The 19,708-nt window shown below is 39.3% G+C and overlaps 1 protein-coding gene across 3 annotated transcripts in view; it reads left to right on the forward strand.

The window, feature by feature from the left end:
• Positions 1–19,708, forward strand: part of MEGF10 (multiple EGF like domains 10) — a 156,852-nt gene that overhangs the window by 10,931 nt on the left and 126,213 nt on the right. Inside the window, exon 1 of one of the 3 annotated variants that reach the window (XM_031448936.2) lies at positions 10,604–10,617. The exons of the other annotated variants lie outside the window; for them this stretch is intronic. The gene's annotated coding sequence lies outside the window, so the exon portion shown is untranslated. Of the gene's footprint in view, positions 1–10,603; positions 10,618–19,708 lie in introns of those variants that run through there. 3 annotated transcript variants of the gene reach the window in all.

The raw sequence follows: 19,708 nt of genomic DNA on the forward strand, positions 1-19,708 counted from the left end.
CATGAGTTAGAGAAGATTTTGATGGTCTGTGTCTACTCCTGGCTGGCCTTGTCATTTACTGTGTGAAATGTGACAAGTTGGGTCAGTACTCCATCTCCACTCCAAACCCTGGTGACCTGGGGGAGGCTACTTAAGCTCTCTAAGACTCTTCATCACCTGTAAAATGACAATGGCATGTACTTCAAAGAGTGTTACATTTAGCCTAGTGGTAGTTACATAGTAAACTCTAAATAAATATTAGCTATCATGATTTGACACCGAATAATGTTAAAATGGGGAGGAATGTCTTGCTTATGCTTTTTATGAAAGAGTCATCCAAGTGCTTAAGTAAGATACTATTAATTAAATACGGAAGTTAGAAAGTATAGCCTCTGATATACTCTAATATAAGCTATTATAAGTTAAAAGAAATTTAAATATTCTGGAATATAACAACAGTTAAATTTACTCATGGGCATGATTTTTTTTTTTAATGAAGATAGTATTTTAGTAAAAGAAAAGTTATTTATCTCTACTACAGAATTACAGTGAGGCTCTTAGTTAATGAATTTGTTCTTCCCTAGAAAGATGTCAGCAGAATTGAGAAAGGGGTTCAAACAAAAACTTGTGCATAAATGTTCTTACCAGCATTATTCTCAGTAACAAAAAGGGGAAAACAACCCAATTGTCCACCAACTGATGACTGGAGACTGAAGAAACAAAATGTCATATCTTCATACATAAAAAGGAATGAAGTATGATAAACATTAGGACATGAATGAACCTTGAAAACATAATGCTAGTGAAAGAAGCCAGACACAAAGGCTACATATTGTGTGATTCCATTTATATGAAATGCCAAGCATAGGCAAATCCATAGAGTTAGAAATTAGATTCGTGGTTGCAAGAGGCTGGGGGCTGGGGAATGAGTGATTGTGTTATGGGTTTGGGATTTCCTTTTGGAGTGATGAAATGTTCTGGAAGTAGATAGGGGTGTTGGTTGCACAGTGTGGTTAAATGATGAATTTTATGTCATGTGAATTTTACCCCCATTAATTTTTTACCTTTGTTAAAAAGAAATCAGCAGATGTTTCACATTTGATGAGATGTATCTACATTGGTTGGTCAGTCTCTGTTCATGATGTGTCTGAACAGCCAAGCCTATGCTGCACATTGGAGAGATTACTCAAAATGATGAGGCTTGGCCCTGGCACATAGCATATTTCCTGTCTGTGGAGACAGGAAAGGATGAAGAAGCAGGTGATATGTTTCTGTTGAGCCCACCTTAGAAGAGGGAGCGATCACTGTGGATTTGTTGTTCAGAGAAGGCTTATGAAAAGAGACAGCACTTTGAAAGAAAAGTGAGCTTCATGTGATCAGACAAGAGGGAGGGAGTAACCCAGCTGACAGGAAAGCACAGGGCTGGGTGAGGATGGGTGAGGGCCAGAGCAGGGAGGGCAGAGATGGCCAGAGTGGAGTGTTTGTCTAATGCAATATCAAGTGATAAGGTTGGAATAGGTTGGGGCCAAGTTGGAAAATCTTTGAAAGCTGTTGAAATTCACTAGGCAGTGAAGAGCAAAGGGCTATCACTGATGATAGGAGTAGAAAGTGAAATTAAAATGGGGAAGACAGTAAAGAGTCTATTGCAGCAGTTCCACTAAATCTAATACAATCTGCTGTTTGTTTATGTAATAAACATTTATTGAGCACCTGTTATGCTCCATGTGATTTTCTATGCCAGGGATAGGGCAATATCTAAGACAAACAAGATCCCTGCCCTCTTAGATTTACATTTTGGTAGACATTTCAAGCATTGACTGTTACACCCAGTGGATAAATGTAGTTGAAAAGATAAGGCCCAGGTGTGGTATAATGTAGTCTGGGTTCTAGAACCAGATTTCCTGGGTTTGAATCCTGGTTTGCTCCATTGTTTACTAAATGTATGACCTGGAGCCAGTTACTTCAGACTTCAGTTTCTTTATCAATTAAGTGGGGATAATATTAGCTCTCTCATAGAGCTGTTACGAGGATTAATTGAGATGATAAATGGAAAGGACTTAGGACACTACAGTAAACGCTCAGTAAGTTTGATTGTATCGTATTGGTTAATTTCTACTCAAGGATTTGTCTAGGTCACTTCTGTTTTTAATTCAGTGAGGCTATTGCAGAATCCTGGTGTGTTGCATCTCAGGTCTGAGGTCTCTTTAACAGACCATACTATTTTGGATATTGAACCTGTTGGATTAATTAGCATAGAAACTCTGCCTTCATAATTCAGAAAATCAAATTTCTTCTCTCTAACAAACTACAGTCCTAATCTTGGCTTGGGCAACAGCTTCCAGATACTGTTACTTCTACATTGTGAATTAAGAAGTCTTTTCAAACATCTTGGCCTGAGAGATACTGGATACTGCCCTTTAAGTATTAGGAGTCCAGTTATAAGGAATGTGGTTGCTCCCCCAGACCTTAGTAGGGAGACACAGGCACAATTTGAGTTTAATTTCTTTGTGTTATCTTATCACAAGTGCCACAGGCCACCTCAGCTTCCTGTGCCTCTGTGGCCCTTTCTCTGAATTGGGATGAACAAGCCAACTCCCTCATCAGGAGGTACATTCTGGGAATGTGTTTAGAAGCAATCCTTGACACTTATGGGAAGAGACTACATACACTTTGCAGGCTCTTCTACTTTTAGCATAAATTGATTCTAGAATGTGAACTCTTTGAACACATACGATATGTATTATTAACCTTGCAGTCTCCAAATGGTCAAGCATAGGGCCATGGACTGAATTGTATTGAAGTCCAACCCCCCTACCCCTGCAATGTGACTGTGTTTGGAAATAGGACTTGTGAGGAGGTGACAAAGGTTAAATGAGGTCATAGTGTGGGGTGCTAATCCAATAGAGTGGGTGCCCTTATAAGAAGAGGAAGATACACCAGAACTCTCTTTCCATCATGTAAGGACACAGTGAGAAGGGGGCCACCTGCTAGCCAGGAGGAGAGCCCTGAAACTGAATTTGGCCAGCACATTGATCATAGACTTCTCAGCTTCCAGAACCGTGAGAAATAAAATTCCATTTTTTAAATCACCCAGTCTGTGGCATTTTGTTTTGGCAGCCTGAGCAGACCAAGGCATGCAAGCCTTTTCTTTTTTTTTAATTCCTTTTTTTTTTTTTTTTAATTGAAGCGTAGCCGATTTACAGTGTTAGTTTCAGGTGTTACAGCAAAGTGATTTAGTTATACATATACATATACATACATACAGATATATGTATGTATTTTCAGGTTCTTTTGCATTACAGCTCACTACAAGAAACTGAATATAGTTGCCTGTGCTATACAGTAGGTCCTTGTTGTTTATCTGTTTTATATATAGTAGAGTGCATCTGTCAACCCCAGACTCCTGCTCTGTTCCCTCTGCCTTGCTGCTTTCCCCTCTGGTGACCACAGTTTGTTTCTGTGTTTGTGAATGTAGACTTTTTTCTTTCTTTATCCCTCTCCTTCTCTCCCTCCCTCTCTTCCTTCCTTCCTTCCTTTCTTTTTTTATTTTTTAAATAGAGAATTTTAACATTTGTGAACCTGACTAATTTTGAGATTATTCAGAACTACAGGGATGTAAGAACATGAAGAAGAGGACCTGACCCACAGTCCTCGTCCTCATTTGAATGGATAATCTTGACCTTGTCTCCCACTGTATACCAGTGAGGCCACGGGGTAACATCATTGCTTGATTAAAACTACCCCAAGACCCCATCTTTCCTCTAGTGAGGGTGCTAATGAGTGGTGAACTGTCAATAGCAAGTGAGAACCATTGTCTGGAGGATGCAAGGGAGGGGAGGAAGTGGGCAGTTTATACTTTGGACTTTCAGGTTTTGAACAGCTGACCTCCTGTTTTTTCCCAGAAGTCAGAGGAATTGTAGTGGTGAGAGTGGGAGGGGAGGGTCAGTCGTGGAGAGGATGTCGTGAGGTAGCCTTCACCTGGGCCGGGAGAAGTCAGTGGTTCCTGGCACCAAGAAGAGCTCCTCCTTCGAGAAGGGTGAGGACTGTGCCTGAGCCCAGCCAAGGATTCAGGTGCAGAGAGCTCCTTGTAGTGCCAGCCAGATGGTCTCCTTTTGTTTTGGTGAAGACTAGCCTGGAGCAAAGGCACTTTTCTTCCGCTGTTCAAAAACAAAAACAAAAACAAAAAAGCTTATGATGTGGAGCTCTGCCAAGCTAGGGCTGGAGAAAAAAATCCTGGCCTTTTTTCCAAGGCAGGATGTAAATGATGCTTTGTAGTTTTGTTTGTGCAGCCACTGGGGACCTTTTGGAGGGCCTCCCCACAGCCCATCACTGCTGTAGAGTTTAATTTTTATGATCGTGATCATCATCCTATAAGCTAACCCTCCAGGTCCCATTGTCACCTTCTAGCATAACTGTCTTTAATTGAGTATATTGTGATGTGATAAAATCCAGAGAGCTCTAAATTTGCTTTTAGAATTTTAAGCACTCTCCCTCAAGGACAAAATCTGATCTTTCTGAATTTATCCAGAGATCAAATGTAGCAGTCAGAGACATTAACTCTATCCAAGTAGAATTTCTTACAGCTTGATCTAAGGAAACTCCTGTCTAGTTGGACAATTTGGAAGAGCATTTTTCACTTCTTGGCTGGGTTGTCCTATTTGTGAAAATGAAGTGATGTCATTAGGGCCCCAGTGGCATGTCGATTCATTCACTGGCCCATGGGGAGACCACAGTGTTTTCATGGGTTAGTGGCTGACGTGCCCTGTCTGCTTCCTTTGATGGTGAATGTGTCAGGCTCTGCTGCTGAGGAAGATGGCAACCAAGGCCTGAGAGGCAGATTTTCAGAACAAAGTATCAGTCAGTAAATACAGGGCTTTGGAAGCCAGGCGAGTTTTGTCACTGAGTACCACGGACCAGCTCTTTAAAACAAAAGCAGCTTCCCAGTCTCCGTCTGGGAGTTGGCTCCATCACTGAAGTAAGACCCCAGGCAGAACAGACTTCTTCAATGTATACTGAAGTTTCTTCCATTGTGTGCTCCTTGAGATGTGAGGAAATGACCTCTGCCTGGCTTTGGCCACTGTGCCTACAAAGAAAAATCCATGCGCAGTGACCGTCCTACCCATTCTTTGTGGCCCAGCAGTTGTTGGCAGCTGAGCAGCTAAGAAAAGTAAAGATGCCTGTGGGCGGTCAGTTGGTGTCAAGCCTCAGAATAATTGCTGAGGTCCCAGCTGGGGACCCCAGGGTTAAAGGAAAGCAGTCCTGATGAAGGAAGATCATTTAAGGAGGGATTGACTTTTTAGGAGTTTCACTTCATTGACTTAGTTCAAGTTTTCCCTTAAACATACTTGATGCTGAGTTGGGGGTGGTGGTGGAATCCCCCAAGTTTCAAATTCCAGCATTCCTCGTGCGTAGTGGCCCACTTTTCAAATTGTATCAAGTTGAGGTAATGTTTTAATGTTTTCTTATCTTGGTGACAATGAAAAGCATTAAAAGTGATGTAAATCTCAAGGCCAGTGTCACTAATCCATACACACACACACACACACACACACACACACACACACACACACACACACACACACACACATATATATATTTAGGCATGGCCTTGAGTGAAACAAATGAATGCTTCTAGAGTGAGGGAGCATGCTGTCCCCCTACAGCTCTGCTAGGTGGTCCAGAACAGGGTGATGAGCAGTGCATCTAAAGCTGAAAGACCTTGACTTGAGATCTAAATCCACCACCGTTTGATTTAGGCACCTACAAAACTCTTTCGTGCCTGGTTCCTTATTTATAGGAGGAAGGGGTCAAAAAGGCCCTTTGCAACCCCATGAACTTGGCCAGGAAGCCTCTGGGGCATGTCTGGAGGGCAAGGTGCTGCCCAGTGGGTGGGGAGACTAGGGTAGGTGAGGGCGCGCCGCCGCCGGCAGCACCCTGAGCAGAGCAGAGGCTTTGCAGGGGCCGAGTGTCTGGCGTGGCTACCGAGCTTGACACCCTGTGGAGGAAGCACTGCTGTGTGCACTTAAGAGCTTGTCCCTCTGTTCTCTTCTCTGCGCTGGAGAAGCCGAGGATGAGTCTAGGGACAGCTGTTTTCATGGGGGCTCCTGGTGACGGGGCAGCCTGGCTCCAATCTGTGGAACTTGAAGCACAGCTGTAGCTAAGTCCCCAAATTTAGCTAAGTTCAGACCAAATCCAGACTGCCTTCCTTTATCCATGATGGATATGTTTTCTTCTACTCCATTATGACAGCTCTTCAGGGAAATGGGTAAAAATGAATTGTTTCTTCTCTCTTTTAAAAAAAAATTTAAGAAAGAATAGGAATTGTTAGCTCTTGGTCTGATATTGGCTGCTATTCCCTAAGAGACTCAGAAAAGTGTGTCAGGTGATGGCACGGAGCCTCTGTTCAGAAGGGGAAAGCCCAGTCCGGCCCCACTGGGTAACAGAAGCTGGACTGTCTAATCCACGCCACATGCAGTGACCTGAGCAGACCCTGCGGGACAACAGAAGTCCTGCTGTCTCCTCACCGACCAGTTGCTCCGAAACGGTGTACAGCTGTGGCCGGCTTTGTGGGGAAGTGCAGTGGGACTTGATCTTTTAATCTCTTTTCTCCCTTATAGGTATTCTAAATAACAACTGGTCTGTAGGAGTACCTGCCAGAGGGGGTTGAGAGCTGCATTCTAGGCTGAAAAAAGCATTGTTTTGTGTCATCTTAACTTCATTAGCAATTGAGGGGGAGGAGAATAAAACCCCAAAGCAAAGCTACTTTGTTTTGACCCAGAAAATCCAAGTTGAGGAATTTGGAACTGAAATCGAGGAAGGCAAGTTACTCCAAAACCTCAAATTCCTTCGAACTTCTGTGAGAAAGTAAGATGTGCACACAAGTCCAGATCCCTAAGGCCATTCATTCCAAGTGAAACAAGTGAATTGGGAGGGTTATTTTTGTTTGTTTTTACTGAAGTATAGTTGGTTTACATGTTGTGTTAGTTTCCTGTGTACAGCATAGTAGTTCAGTTATACATATATATATAATATATATGTATACTCCTTTTCATATTCTTCTTCAATATAGGTTATTACAAGGTATTGAATATAGTTCTCTGTGCGATATACAATAGGACCTTGTGATTTATCTATTTTATATCTAGTAGTTTGTATCTGCAAATCCTGAACTCCCAATTTTCCCCTCCCATACCCCTCCCTCTCCTGGTAACCATAAGTTTGGTTTTGAATTCAGGCAGATGTAGTTAGGGGGCTGGGATTCTGACAGGGTTGGGATTCTGGCTTCAAAATATTAGATGCCCTTTGGATTGCTTACCATTGAGAGAGAGCTAAATTGTCTATTTTGGCTTCTGTGTCTGGGTTCTGGAGGAATTGTTATCTGTTTTAGAGCTTCTAGAAGGGCAGAGAGGAGACATTTTGGTCCCCTGCCCCACAGAGGAGGCTGTGGTGGGGACTGGGCTGATGCGGGATCACACCATTGTTGTTATGTGTGCTGATCTCTCCCTCCCTCCACCCTTGAGTTCTAACGATTATATTACAGGTCTCTGCATGATCTGTTCAAGAGTGCATAGATGTCTGTCTTAATGATGCAGATAGGTAATAAAAAGAAGCAAAAAGAAGTCCCTGCCTCTTGGGCAGACACACTTACACCTTAGAATTTGACTTACATATAGATATTTCTCTTTTTTAATGATGGTGAAATAGCTATAACACTTGCCAATTTACATTGTTGTGCAGCCATCACCACCATCTATCTTCAAAACCTTTTCATCTTCCCAAACTGAAACTCTGACCTCATTAAACAATTAATTACCCATTTCCTGCGCCCCCAGGCCCTGGCAACCACCCTTCTACTTTCTGATTACGGATATGTCTACTCTGAGTATCTCCTATGAGTGAAATTATACAATATTTATCCTTTTGTGTCTGGCTTATTTCACTTAGAATAATGTCTTCAGGGCTCATCCACTTTGTAGTGTGTGTCAGAATGTCCTTCCTTTCTTAAGGCTGAATAATATTCTATCGTGTAGATACACCATATTTTGTTTATCTGTTTATCCATTAATAGGTGTTTCTGTTACTGCCACTTTTGGGGTGTTCTGAATAATGCTGCTGTGAACATTGGTGTACAAATCTGTTCAAATCCCTGCTTTGAATTTGTTTTTGAGTATATACCCAGAAGTAGAATTGCTGTATCATGTGATAATTCCATGTTTAATTTTTTTAATTAATTGGAGCTACCATACTGTTTTTCACAGCAGCTGCTGCGTTTTACATTGCCACAACAGTACACAAGGTTCCAGTTTCTCCTCATCCTCACCAACACTTGTTATTTTCTGATTTTTGACTGTTTGTTTTGTGTTTTGATAATAGCAATCCTCATGAGTACAGAGGTATCTCATTGCGGTTTTAATCTGCATTTCTCTAATGATTAGTGATGTTTAACATATTTTTCTGTGCATATTGGCTATTAGTGTGTCTTCTTTAAAGTTCTACTCAAGTTCTTTGCCCATACTTAATTCGGTTGGCTGTTTTTACTGTTGCTGAGTTGTAGGTGTTTTCCTTTTTAATATTCTGGATGTTGATCCCTTATCAGATATAAGATTTGCAAGTATTTTCTCCCATTGTGTAAGTTGCCTTTTACCTCTGTTGATAGTGTCCTTTGATGCACAAACTTTTAAATTTTTATGAAGTCCAGTTTATCTGTTTTTCCTTTTGTTGTTTGTGCTTTTGGTGTCATATGCAAGAAATCATTGCCAAATTTCTTTTAGGTGTTTTAACGTATATCTCCTTTCTCGTAATACTACAAAAAACACTACTTGTGTAATTTTACCTTTTGAAGGAATTTTGCTTTGAAATAGCTTCTGTTTTTCCTTGTTTGCCGGGTGGGCTTTGTATAATTTCAGAAATGATTGATTTCACTTTCACTATGCTCTACCATCTCCTCTTCAAGAGATGACAAAGGCTCATTGTGGATAAGGAGAATAGAGAATGAGGGACAGGCTTAGTTGGAAAAGAGCCTCAATCATCTATGTTATAGGGGCCAAGGAGAGAAAGGCCATATTTCCGAAGTCTGGAGAATATGAGAGGGCCCTTTAGCAATTACAACTTGAAGTGTGTGACACTACACTAGACCGCCATTTGTCTGAGAAGGCTGAGATCTACTTCCTAAAGCCTGTTTTTTCCCATTCAGGCTGGAAGGATCGTTGAAAAGTGGGCAGACCTTAGAGGCAAACCTTTAGGAACTGACACTCAATTTCCATCCCAAGAGCAGAAAGAGTTCTTCCATATCTGAAACGCCTCCGAGTATATAGACAAGGACTTTTATAAATGTTTATTCCTTTTTAGAAAACACCATACATTTATTTTTATTAAATGCTGCTATGATTTTTCTAATAGCTTAAAAAATCCTCTCCCTGCTTGCAAAACTTCTCATACTTTACTATTATTTCTGGGTTATATTCTATGCAGAAATCACCATTAATAAGTAGCCACACATCCAAAACATCATGGATTTTGCTTGATGTGAAAATACAACTGGAGAGTCCATCATAAATTTATACAATCTCATCCTCTAAAAGCAAATTAAACACAGAGAGAGAGAATACATCAAAGACATTCTTCTTTATACTTGATTGTTCCGGAAGAATATTTACAAGGTATATATGTTTTAGTCTTTTCTCATTACTTATGTTACAACCATAGATCCCAGCTTCTGTGGCACTGGGCTGTTGTTTACTTTAGACAGTGAGGGTAGGTGAGTACTGGTTTGTTCCCCTACCTGGCATGTGTTCAGATGTGAGATTGTTTGCTGCAGCTTTCCTGCTTATGCGTCTGGTCTAAAGAGTGGTTTTCCGTGCTAGTAATTAATTGTCCCTGTGCTGCTGCCTGCACGGTAATTTGACTTAAGGATGCAGAGAGCTGTGGGCATCTGGATTTTTGCAGTTTTAAAGTTGAATGATGATGTCCTTTTTAAAGGCAACCCTTTGCAAATGAACTGCAGTTTACATAGACTCAGAGTCAATGAACAGCTTTTCTGAGGACAAGGAACGATGGCAATAAGTTTGTCTAACGTGTATGTTACAGAATGAGACATTAATTTCCTAAAATCCAGTTTGGTGGTTGGTTCATAGGTCCCAAGGCATCCAAGGAACTAGGTGTCCAGAGAAACCGGCTTGCTGGTATTGCATATTAGCTACATTTTCTTAAGTCATACTTAGCTCAGGAGCTAGCAAATGTGTTTCATCTGTGGCGTCCTAGCATCGCTCCCAATTTGAACGTCTGCAAGGAGGCATCACCACAGGGTCAGAGCTTGGCACCTCCTTGTCTTGCCTTGCTCCTTCCTCTCCCCACTGTGCCTGTTCATCATGGGCTGCAGGGAATGCAGCGGAGCCTGAAGGAGGGAGAGAAAAAGAAGTTAGAGCAGAGCAAGCGGCCCAGGCCCTGCTCCCAGCTTAACTGGTTCCAGGAAAAAGTGCCTTCAGCTGGCGCGGGGGCCTGCGTGCACCAAGCTTTGCTTGTTTGCCATGGAAATCCTGGTATAACAGAGGCTGAAGCCATTCAGGCAGCGAGCGGGAAGCTGCTTTCATGGGGAGGCGTTTTTGGCACCATGTCCGACATACACTCCAGTCAATCACGGTAAAGTGCCTAATAACAGATGTGGTAATTAAGCCTGAAGAACCCTGTCTCTATTTTTTATTGCAGAGAATCACAAAGTGCCTCATTAAACTTCCAATCACGCTCATTTTTGAATTGGGCATCCTGATGTCGTCAAAAATGACATCTCTGCAAGGCCTTTCTTCCTAAGTCCTTATCAGCCAGAGGTGCTGCCAGGGATAGGTTGGATCCATTTTGGTGAGGACAGTTCTGTTCTTTCTGGGCTGCCCTTTGCACAATACCATAGCAGATGCAAATTCCTGGGGTACCATCTGATTCCTCTCAGTACCTTGTATATAAATAAACAATTTCAGCTTTTATGTGCTTGTGTGAATATAAAATGCTCCCTGAGTCTCTTTGGTTCAAATTATACTGCTTACAGCACGAAATTAACTTCAGCTTTCAATCTTAGAAAGGTTTCAGATAACCTGAAACCATGGTAAATTACCATATTTTAATAAGATAAATTATCTTGGAAAAAGAATTAATTACATCTGGAAAGGTCTGTCTTTGATTGTGGCAGTTTCTAAGGCAAATGAAGGTTGTTTTTCCTTCTTTCTTTTTTAATGATGAACATGAATCTGGCTCATCATTGTAGAAAATGAATCTAAGAATTTGATGACTTGGGACAGATAGAAAAAGTATATGTCCTTTAGGTAGATGTTTGTTTTAAATATTTGGAAAAGGGCCTGGCTCTCATTTTATAAAATTATTGATTCATTTCCTTGTCTCCTAATGCATAATTTTGAGGTTTTCAGGATAGTTCCAAGAGAATTTCTAGTTGACTATATTCTTAAATTTAGCTCTCTTAATCTGACCCGGTGAAGCAGATGATTCATAGAGCATAATCAAGATTTAATTTAATTTCAATCCATATATTAATAAAGCATAAACTTGACCTGCTCATCTGATTAGCCTTGAACAAGCAATTTATGTGTATTTAACTTTTGTACACACACCAACATGGAAAGGCATACCAACCTTAATGGTACTTCATATTTGTTTACTCAAATGACATAATATTTATAAATAACTTTTTACTACATTTATCCATTTAAACATTTATCTGCCATTGATGTCAAGCATTTCTCTTGCCAAATATGAAAGTAGGCATGTGCAGACTCAACTTACCACATTTAAAATTTGTTTTAAGAAACCATCTCTGTGTACACCTTGCATCAAAAAGTGAGACCTCCTAGATACAGTGGGATAAACCTGTGGTTCAAGCAAAGACACTGTGGCTAGGAGTATTCAGTTGCTGGAAAAGCAAAGCTTTTCCTGAAATGAGATTACAGTTAGTTTTGTTATATTTTCCATAACAATAGTAAGATCTTCTGGGATGATACAGCTCATGTTTGAGTTCCAGTTCCTTTGCTGGGGAAATATTTCTATAAATTCACGGAGATACCTTTTGTATAAAGTGGAAACTCGGCTAACCAGGAGTGGCCCTGTGCCAAAGCGCCACCTCCTGGTGAAACAGATCATTTCAGGGATGGTTTCTCAAAGTTATTTGGGTGTTTGTTTTCCCCAGGTATGGATCCCATTCTCAGTTATTAATCTCTCACCTCAAGGCTCTGCACTCGTATCAACTGTGTGTGACTCACAGGAGATGTGACAATGATCTCCTGATTGTCCTTCAATCTCTCAGATCACTGCTCAATACAACGTGAATGTTGCATGCCCTGCCGCCCAAGTTTTGACCTATCTCAATATCAACCGTTTATTGAGCATTTATTATAGTCATACGAAAGGGAAGAGAAAGAGAAATCACAGAGGAGTAGAGTGAAAGATGACAAAGACATGGGCCCTGCTTTCAGGGAGCTTACGATCTTGTTGAGGAGATGGGGTTGGTTTGTGAAAAGGTGACCAGCAGCCCAAGGTAACATACTGTATCAGATGAAGGATGTAGAGAGTTGGTTCCAGCAGAGAATTCTATGCAATTTTTAGTGAAAAGATTAAAGAATATTTTTAGTTGAGTCCTGAACCCATCACTAGTTAGATATGGAGTGAGAGTATAAATTATTGCAAAGAAAGAAGTAAGTTGACAGGAAGCTTATGTAATGGTTTGAATTTTAGACAATTAAGGAGGCGTACGTGTTGACCCAAGGGAATTGTAGAGATGAATCATAGACCCTTTCAAATCAGCAGGACAAGAAAAATATAATCCATGAAGGAAACTATTTCCATCCTTCATAGATCCTTAATTGAGATAGGCTTCATGTATAGTTTAAATCCATTAGATTTTATTTTTCCTTTTTAAATTAAATGATTAGGAAGTTTAAAACCTTGAACAAATGACAGTAATATAGTTTATAGGAACTTCATCATACAAAGGAAACTAGTGTATTCAGTGTGATGGGGTCAACTTAATGTTGAATGCTTTTTGCTGCCTATAGTTTCCAATATTTTTGATAAAGTAATGATACTGCTATTAGAGATTTTGAAATTAAAAAAGAATTAAGGAAGGGTATTTATAATAAAGGCTAAAGGGAAATGACATTTTTAAAGATCAAGGACAGAAGACAGGAAGAGATGAAAGAAAATGCCATCAATTGCATAGCCTGGGGCTGTGCAGAGTTCAGAATTCATGACTTTAGTTCAAATACCTTTAGCTTTTTTGGTTCAAATGGCCTTACAGAGTTATCAGAATCTGCTTCAGAATAAAGATATTATTCACCATGAAACCTGTGATTATGTTGATATTAATGTTATAATTTATTTATTTATTTATTCATAACATTATATTTGGTTTTTTTAATGCCCATTTGTGCTTTTCATTTCCTTGCCTTATTTGAGTGATGTACAAATACTTACGTACATTTGGGGTTCATTAAAATGTTCTTTTGCTTATAGTCACAATGTAACCTTCATCAAAGGCCATCGAAGTCCTTAGTTACTTCTCAAAATTAAGCCTACAAATTTATTAATTTTTCCTTTCCTTTTATATTTCAAGCATATATTTTAACTCAGTTTGTAATGTAACTTTTCCCTTTTCTAAGCTGTGTTTATATTACACTTCACAAAAATGTTGAAGCAGGGCTGTCCTTCAGTTGCTGTAGACTTTAATAACCTGTTCATTATTGAGGGTTCGTTCTGGGGTGTTCCCAGACATTGTTTTTCTGGTGAACTTGAACCAGCGCACATAGGCAGGCCCTAGGAATTGTATTTTTCAGCCATGAGGACTCAACTCTACGCCAGAGTTCTTAGCACAGCAGGAGGCTTCCGCTGAGAGTCTGGTCCCACTGCTCCTTTGCCCCTGACTCCCGTACCTTGCTTTGTTGCTTATATAGCTTGTCTCCCAGCACATCCTGGTCCTTACTTTTTCTGCTCCCAGATATATGTTCATGGTCACTGCACTTTGCCCACAGCTCAGATGAATACAAGTCCACAAGAATCATGGCCAAATGTAGCCATGTTTGAACAGGGCCACTTACTGAGAATAAAGAAATGCCCATGAAAAGAAAGTCTTCAACTTTTAAATGAATTTACAGAATAACTAACTATTCATTAAGCCCTTGAAAGTGTCCATAGTTTCTCTCTAGAAATGACATACTTTTTTTTCTAATTAAATAATTTTTCCAGCAAAGCTTTTGTTGTTTTTCTATGTTTATAATCACTAGTATTGCAATCATTTTGTTTCAACTCCAGGACTTCCCTTTGCAGTAGAATAGTTTAGCAGTTAAATGGGATAAAATCTTAACCTTCCTTTTATTCTTTCTTTTAACTGGGAAAAATATTTCAAGATCCAAAACAGCTGATTTATATATTCTAAGCTTCATGTTTCCTATGGGTTATTCATTCATTCAGTCAGTTAGTGGCCGAGAAATATTATTGAGCCCTCCATATGTGGCAAGAACATGTAGAGATGAACAGTGTACTGTTTTGACGTTAGGGAGTTCACCAGCTAGTGAAGAGGTGAGTAAGAAAATGGCGAATAAAATAGTTTGTGTTATTTCTCTGACAAAATCCCTATCACCTACTCCCAGGATGTCCCAGAGATTATGGGGGCAAAGAAGAAGGATGTCTCAATTAGCCTGGGAGCTCTTCTAAGAGGAAGTAACATTTGATTCATGAGGAATTAGTGAGAATTAAGTGATCAGATCGTTGAAGGCATTGCAAGAAGAAAGAATGGCATGGGGAAAGACAGAGAGTGAGAATATGTAATATTATGGAAAATTGAAGTAGTAGGAGTTGCTCAAGTGACATATGCATGTGGGGACTTGCTGGGTGGTGAGGCTGGACTCAGATCACGTTGAGTGAATGAATGCCAGTTTGGACTTTATCTCAAAGGCAAACTTCAAAAGCTTTTAAGTATAAAAGTGTGATGTTCTGATTTGTGTTTTGAGAGAACTGGTGGCAGCGTGGAGGATGAATTAGAGGTTAATTGGAGAAAAGGATAAATTGATCAAACTGAAAAACTAGTTAAAATGAGTTGTTCTAGGCTTTGATTTTTAAACTTGCTATCAGTAAAACCTACTTTATCTTTGCAACAGAAAGTCAAACTAAAGGACCAATACTACTGAACTGTTTACTGCTGTAGTTAGAATGAGGAATGAAACTGAGTTAATAAATGAGACTTGTATTTCTCAGGTCTTTATTTTGTATTCTAATATTAAAATAAAATTTAAAAACTTAATGACTCAGGAAGAACCAAACAAAAATTGGACATTTTTGCATTCCTGAAAGAAGTTTTGCTAAGATATAAAAGTGATAAACAATTTAAAATTCTGGGACACCATACTGAGTAGATATAGTTGGCATGACTGGCTGAAAATGAATTTAAAAGTACTTTGGAAAGCAGATAAAATTGCCAAATGATATGTTAAAAAATAGTTATAAAATCATCCTAGAATATACAAAGCTTATCAATACATGAGAAAAGAGGTAACTCTTGCAACAGTTCTTCCATTGGATAATTGCCTTATTAAACCCTAAAAAATAATGAAAAATAAATTAGTGAGAAACATTTCCAATAAGAAGATCAAGCATAATTGATTGAGAATGAGAGAGAAAAAACTAAAATGCCCTTTAAAGTTGTAAAATTATGCCATATTTCAAAGCAACAAAATCAGAAATCTCCCTCAGGATTCTTTAAAAATAAAAAATACTTTAAGGTATATAAGGGATGCACAGTGTCCTCATAAAATTATTAATTTTTGAAAAATTCATGACTTGAAATACGTATTTTTCAACAGATTTTATTTGTCCAATTCACCAATTCCAATTCTCTCTGGAGAAGTCTTACCTGACCCAAACCTTTTTCTTCTTTAAACTAGTTTTCTCTTTTTGAATTCTTTATTCACATCTACATACTTGACTCTTCTCTATACTTTATTATTCTCTAAATTTATTTTTTCATTCATTTCGTTCTTCACTCATTCATTTGCCCTCCTCTCTGTGAGGTGCTATTCTAGATACCAAGGATATCACAAAGAACTAAAAAGGCACCATTGCACAGAGGAATTGGGAGAATGTCCATTTATCTCATATCAACTCCTTTGCCTTAGATGTTAGCAAGACTGTTATGAGGCTGGTGTTTACTCTGCTCCAGCAATGCACAGATTGAGTGGACATAATTCATGGTGAACTCCTCCTCCTTGGAATGAAACAGAGTATTCATGAGTTGCCTGATTAAAGTCTTGGCCATTTTGTCGATATTTTAGTGTTAAACTTGTATGAGAACCCGAGGGCCTAAAATTTGTGTATTTGTATTCTATTAAGACTAGCATCAGCCATAGAAGACTAATTTCATCTTTATTATCTTTGTGTGTAATAATTCATAATATTGTGCAAGACAAGCTGACAGGATCTTGGATTTTGGTCCAAGATTAGGCTAAGGAGAAGCTATTTCATATAGCTTTGTGACTTTGGCATACACTTAATTTCTCTGGATTGAGCATCATCATCTGTGAGTTAAAGTATTGGATAGCTTCCTGCTCATGGCTGTGTTCACATAAAAGTCAATGAAACTTAGGCATGGTGGAGGTTTATATTAAAGGCAAATGGAAAATACTGCTCTCATTGTTAAGTTTCCCTGCCACCAAAGCTGCTTTCCTGGCTGATACTTCTGAAAGGGAAATAAAGCAGAGAGACAATGTGTGACCGACCCATCAGGGATCAGAGTTTGATGCTGAGCCAGACTAGAATGTCCCCATGGCATCCAGATCCTGGATTCCCCCCAAAATAGCAGAGAAGGACAAATAAGGAGACACAGGGAAATCAAAAGAGAGAATTATGGGTCTATTGAATGAAGGGAATGGTGTGGAGAATGGCTCTTAACTTTGCTATCAATATGAGATTGTTCTCAAACTATTATTCAGGGTCAGACAAGGTCACGTCTTGAATGAAAGGTCTGTCTAGAGACCACAGGAAGTGGTATTGCTACTCCAGTATGTGGCAATTTATCTACTGAAACAAAGCCCTATTTTAAGAGTCTTAAGGTTGGGGTTTGGGTTGTGGCTTCTTATATTTGCATATATGTGCATTGGTGAGGAAGTGGAGGTTGGAGGGATGGCAGCCCAAACATTTTCTCTGGAATGTCCTGGCCAAATGCAACTTGGAGTAATTACGTTCTTCTGCCTACTTACACTTCCTCAGCAATTTCCTCACATTTTGTCTCAAATCTTCAAAGCTTTGGACCATGTGGGCTTAAAACCATACAGATAAAAGTATCCAGACTCTTTTGTGGCCATGCCTGCTGCTAGAGATGTCTGTGGTCACTCTGCCTCCTGGTCTGGATTAGTGGTTCAGAGCTGAGTAACCCTGGGAAGAATGGCAGTTGAGTTCCGCTGGCACCGATTATTTGAAACATCTGTACAGTATAAATGTGGAAATGCCTTATGTACCTTCTAATTCACATTTTCAGTTTAGACCAGGAAGCAGCTTAGTTACTTGATGAACCTAACTTTTAATGAATTTGCATTTCAATAGGCTCCAGTACACAGACAGGGTATTATTTCAGAAAGACTATGACTATTATACCTGATGGAGAGGTAATTTGACTGGAGTTAAGAAATCTGAGTTCTGGATTCTAGCGTTGGACCTCACACAAACTAGCTCCATGATCATGGTTAAGACATCCTAACTTAGGCCTTCAATTATGGCATCCATAAAATTAAAGGATTCTGATTAGATCCCATAAGGCTTAAAACTATAACTTTCTGTTCTCTTTTTCAACACAAAAGCTCTGTGGAACCCATGACATGTGTAGTGCTTTGGAAACTTTTGAGGAGCCAAATGTGTGTTAAAAACCTCAATTATATGACCTGTTATGAAGTATCAAAAATAGAAGAATGCTCTGTGTGTGTGTGTATGTTTGCCTTAGTAGAATCTAGATTGATGCAGTTGTCAGGAAAATTTTCTAAAATCTTGGTTCCATGGTAATTCTTTTCCTCATGGTGTCTCTGTTCATCTGCATTTTCTTTTCTAAGAAATGATCTTTGAGGAAAGGAAGGCATGACTTGGATTGCTCAGCTTTGCCTAATGGTGAGTATCTCAGGAACTGACGATTAGTGGTTAGCATGATGACCAAGAGTTAGGCAAGTAGGTGACATGTAAGTGCTCCTTGTCACACCAGTGATGGGGGCAGAATGAGCATCCTTCTCCTCCTCCTATAGCAGCTGCACCGTTGAAAAGGACCTTCCTGAGAGAGGGACCGTGCAAATACTTAGGCTTCCCATTATTGTCCCTGTCCTCCTCCTTCTACACCTGTGTGCAAGGAAGGACCTAAGATTCTCCTGACACTCAAGTATCCTGCTGCACATCGGAGAATTTTATTTTTTTCTCTTTCCCTTTACTTTAATTTGATTTTTCCTTTCTAAAGGAAATTGCCTTCTTTTGTCATTTATTCTGTTGCCATTGGATTTTTTTCCTGCTTGTGTTGTGTCAGGATTGGTCAAACTTGAAATGTTCAGGTTCTTTAATCAGTATTATTGGTGGAAAGGGAAAAAAAGCAATTAGTCTCCCTTTCTTTCTGGGCTGATCCAGTTTTATTTTCTAGTTCATTTTTCTTATACACGTTTGTTCTCAGACTGCCTGAGGTCTCATAAAGTGTTTGAATATTGTACCTTGAGTAAATCTTAAATATCATGGTTTAATGCCATTCCTGACCTGACTCTAAAATTCCTCTTTCACTCACTTGCTTTTCCACTCTGTGCTCTAGACAATCTTGCCTATTTGCTTTTCCCTGTGGGAAGCTCTTTTCTCTTGCTTTTGCTCCTGCTGGTTCCTTTGGGTGCAGCCTGTTGTGTTCCATCTACCCAGTGCTGTCTTTAATATGCTCCAATCCCCACTTGCCAGCTAGAAATACTTTCTGAACTCCTATACTTATTTTATAACCTCTTTTGACCCTATCATGGTTTACGTTGCCTTGTTATTACCATCCACATGACACAGTTCTCACATTAGATTGTAAGCTCCTAGAGGGCAGGGAGGGCTTCACCCATTTTTGCTGACTGAGAGAACAGATGTCTGTTCTTGAGCAAAGGCTTTTGAAGAATGTCTATGTGAAAGATTGTTAAAGTAATTACATTATTAGAGATAGCTGATGAAATTTGAATTAGATCTATAGATTAGATGGTAGTACAGCATTGATGTTAAATTTCCTCACTTAGACAATTGGACTATAGTTATATAGGTGAATGTTCTTATCCTTAGGAAATGTAAGTTGAAGTATTTAAAAGTTTTTGTATATGTACAAATTACTTTCAAATGGTTAAAGAATGTGGGGAGAGTATAGCTTAGTGGTAGAGTGTATGCTTAGCATGCACAAGGTCCTGGTCTCAATCCCCAGTACCTCCATTAAAAAGGAAGGAAAGAAAGAAATAAACCTAATTACCTCCCCCCAAAAAATTGTTTTTAAAAAAATGCTTAAAGAATATGTATCTATATTGCACATAAACGTGTATGTAGGTTGAGAGTGACAAAGTAAATGTGGTAAAGTGTTAGCAGCTGATGAATCTGAGTGGAGAACACTGTTCTGTTTTGTAGCTTTCAAATAAACTTGGAATTATTTCAAAGTAAAAAGTTAAAAAATGAAATAATAATTCAATTTTATATACCATCCTATCAAAGA

This window comes from Camelus dromedarius, chromosome 3 (genome assembly GCF_036321535.1).
Source record: "Camelus dromedarius isolate mCamDro1 chromosome 3, mCamDro1.pat, whole genome shotgun sequence".
In the NCBI taxonomy this organism is placed as follows: Eukaryota; Metazoa; Chordata; class Mammalia; order Artiodactyla; family Camelidae; genus Camelus; species Camelus dromedarius.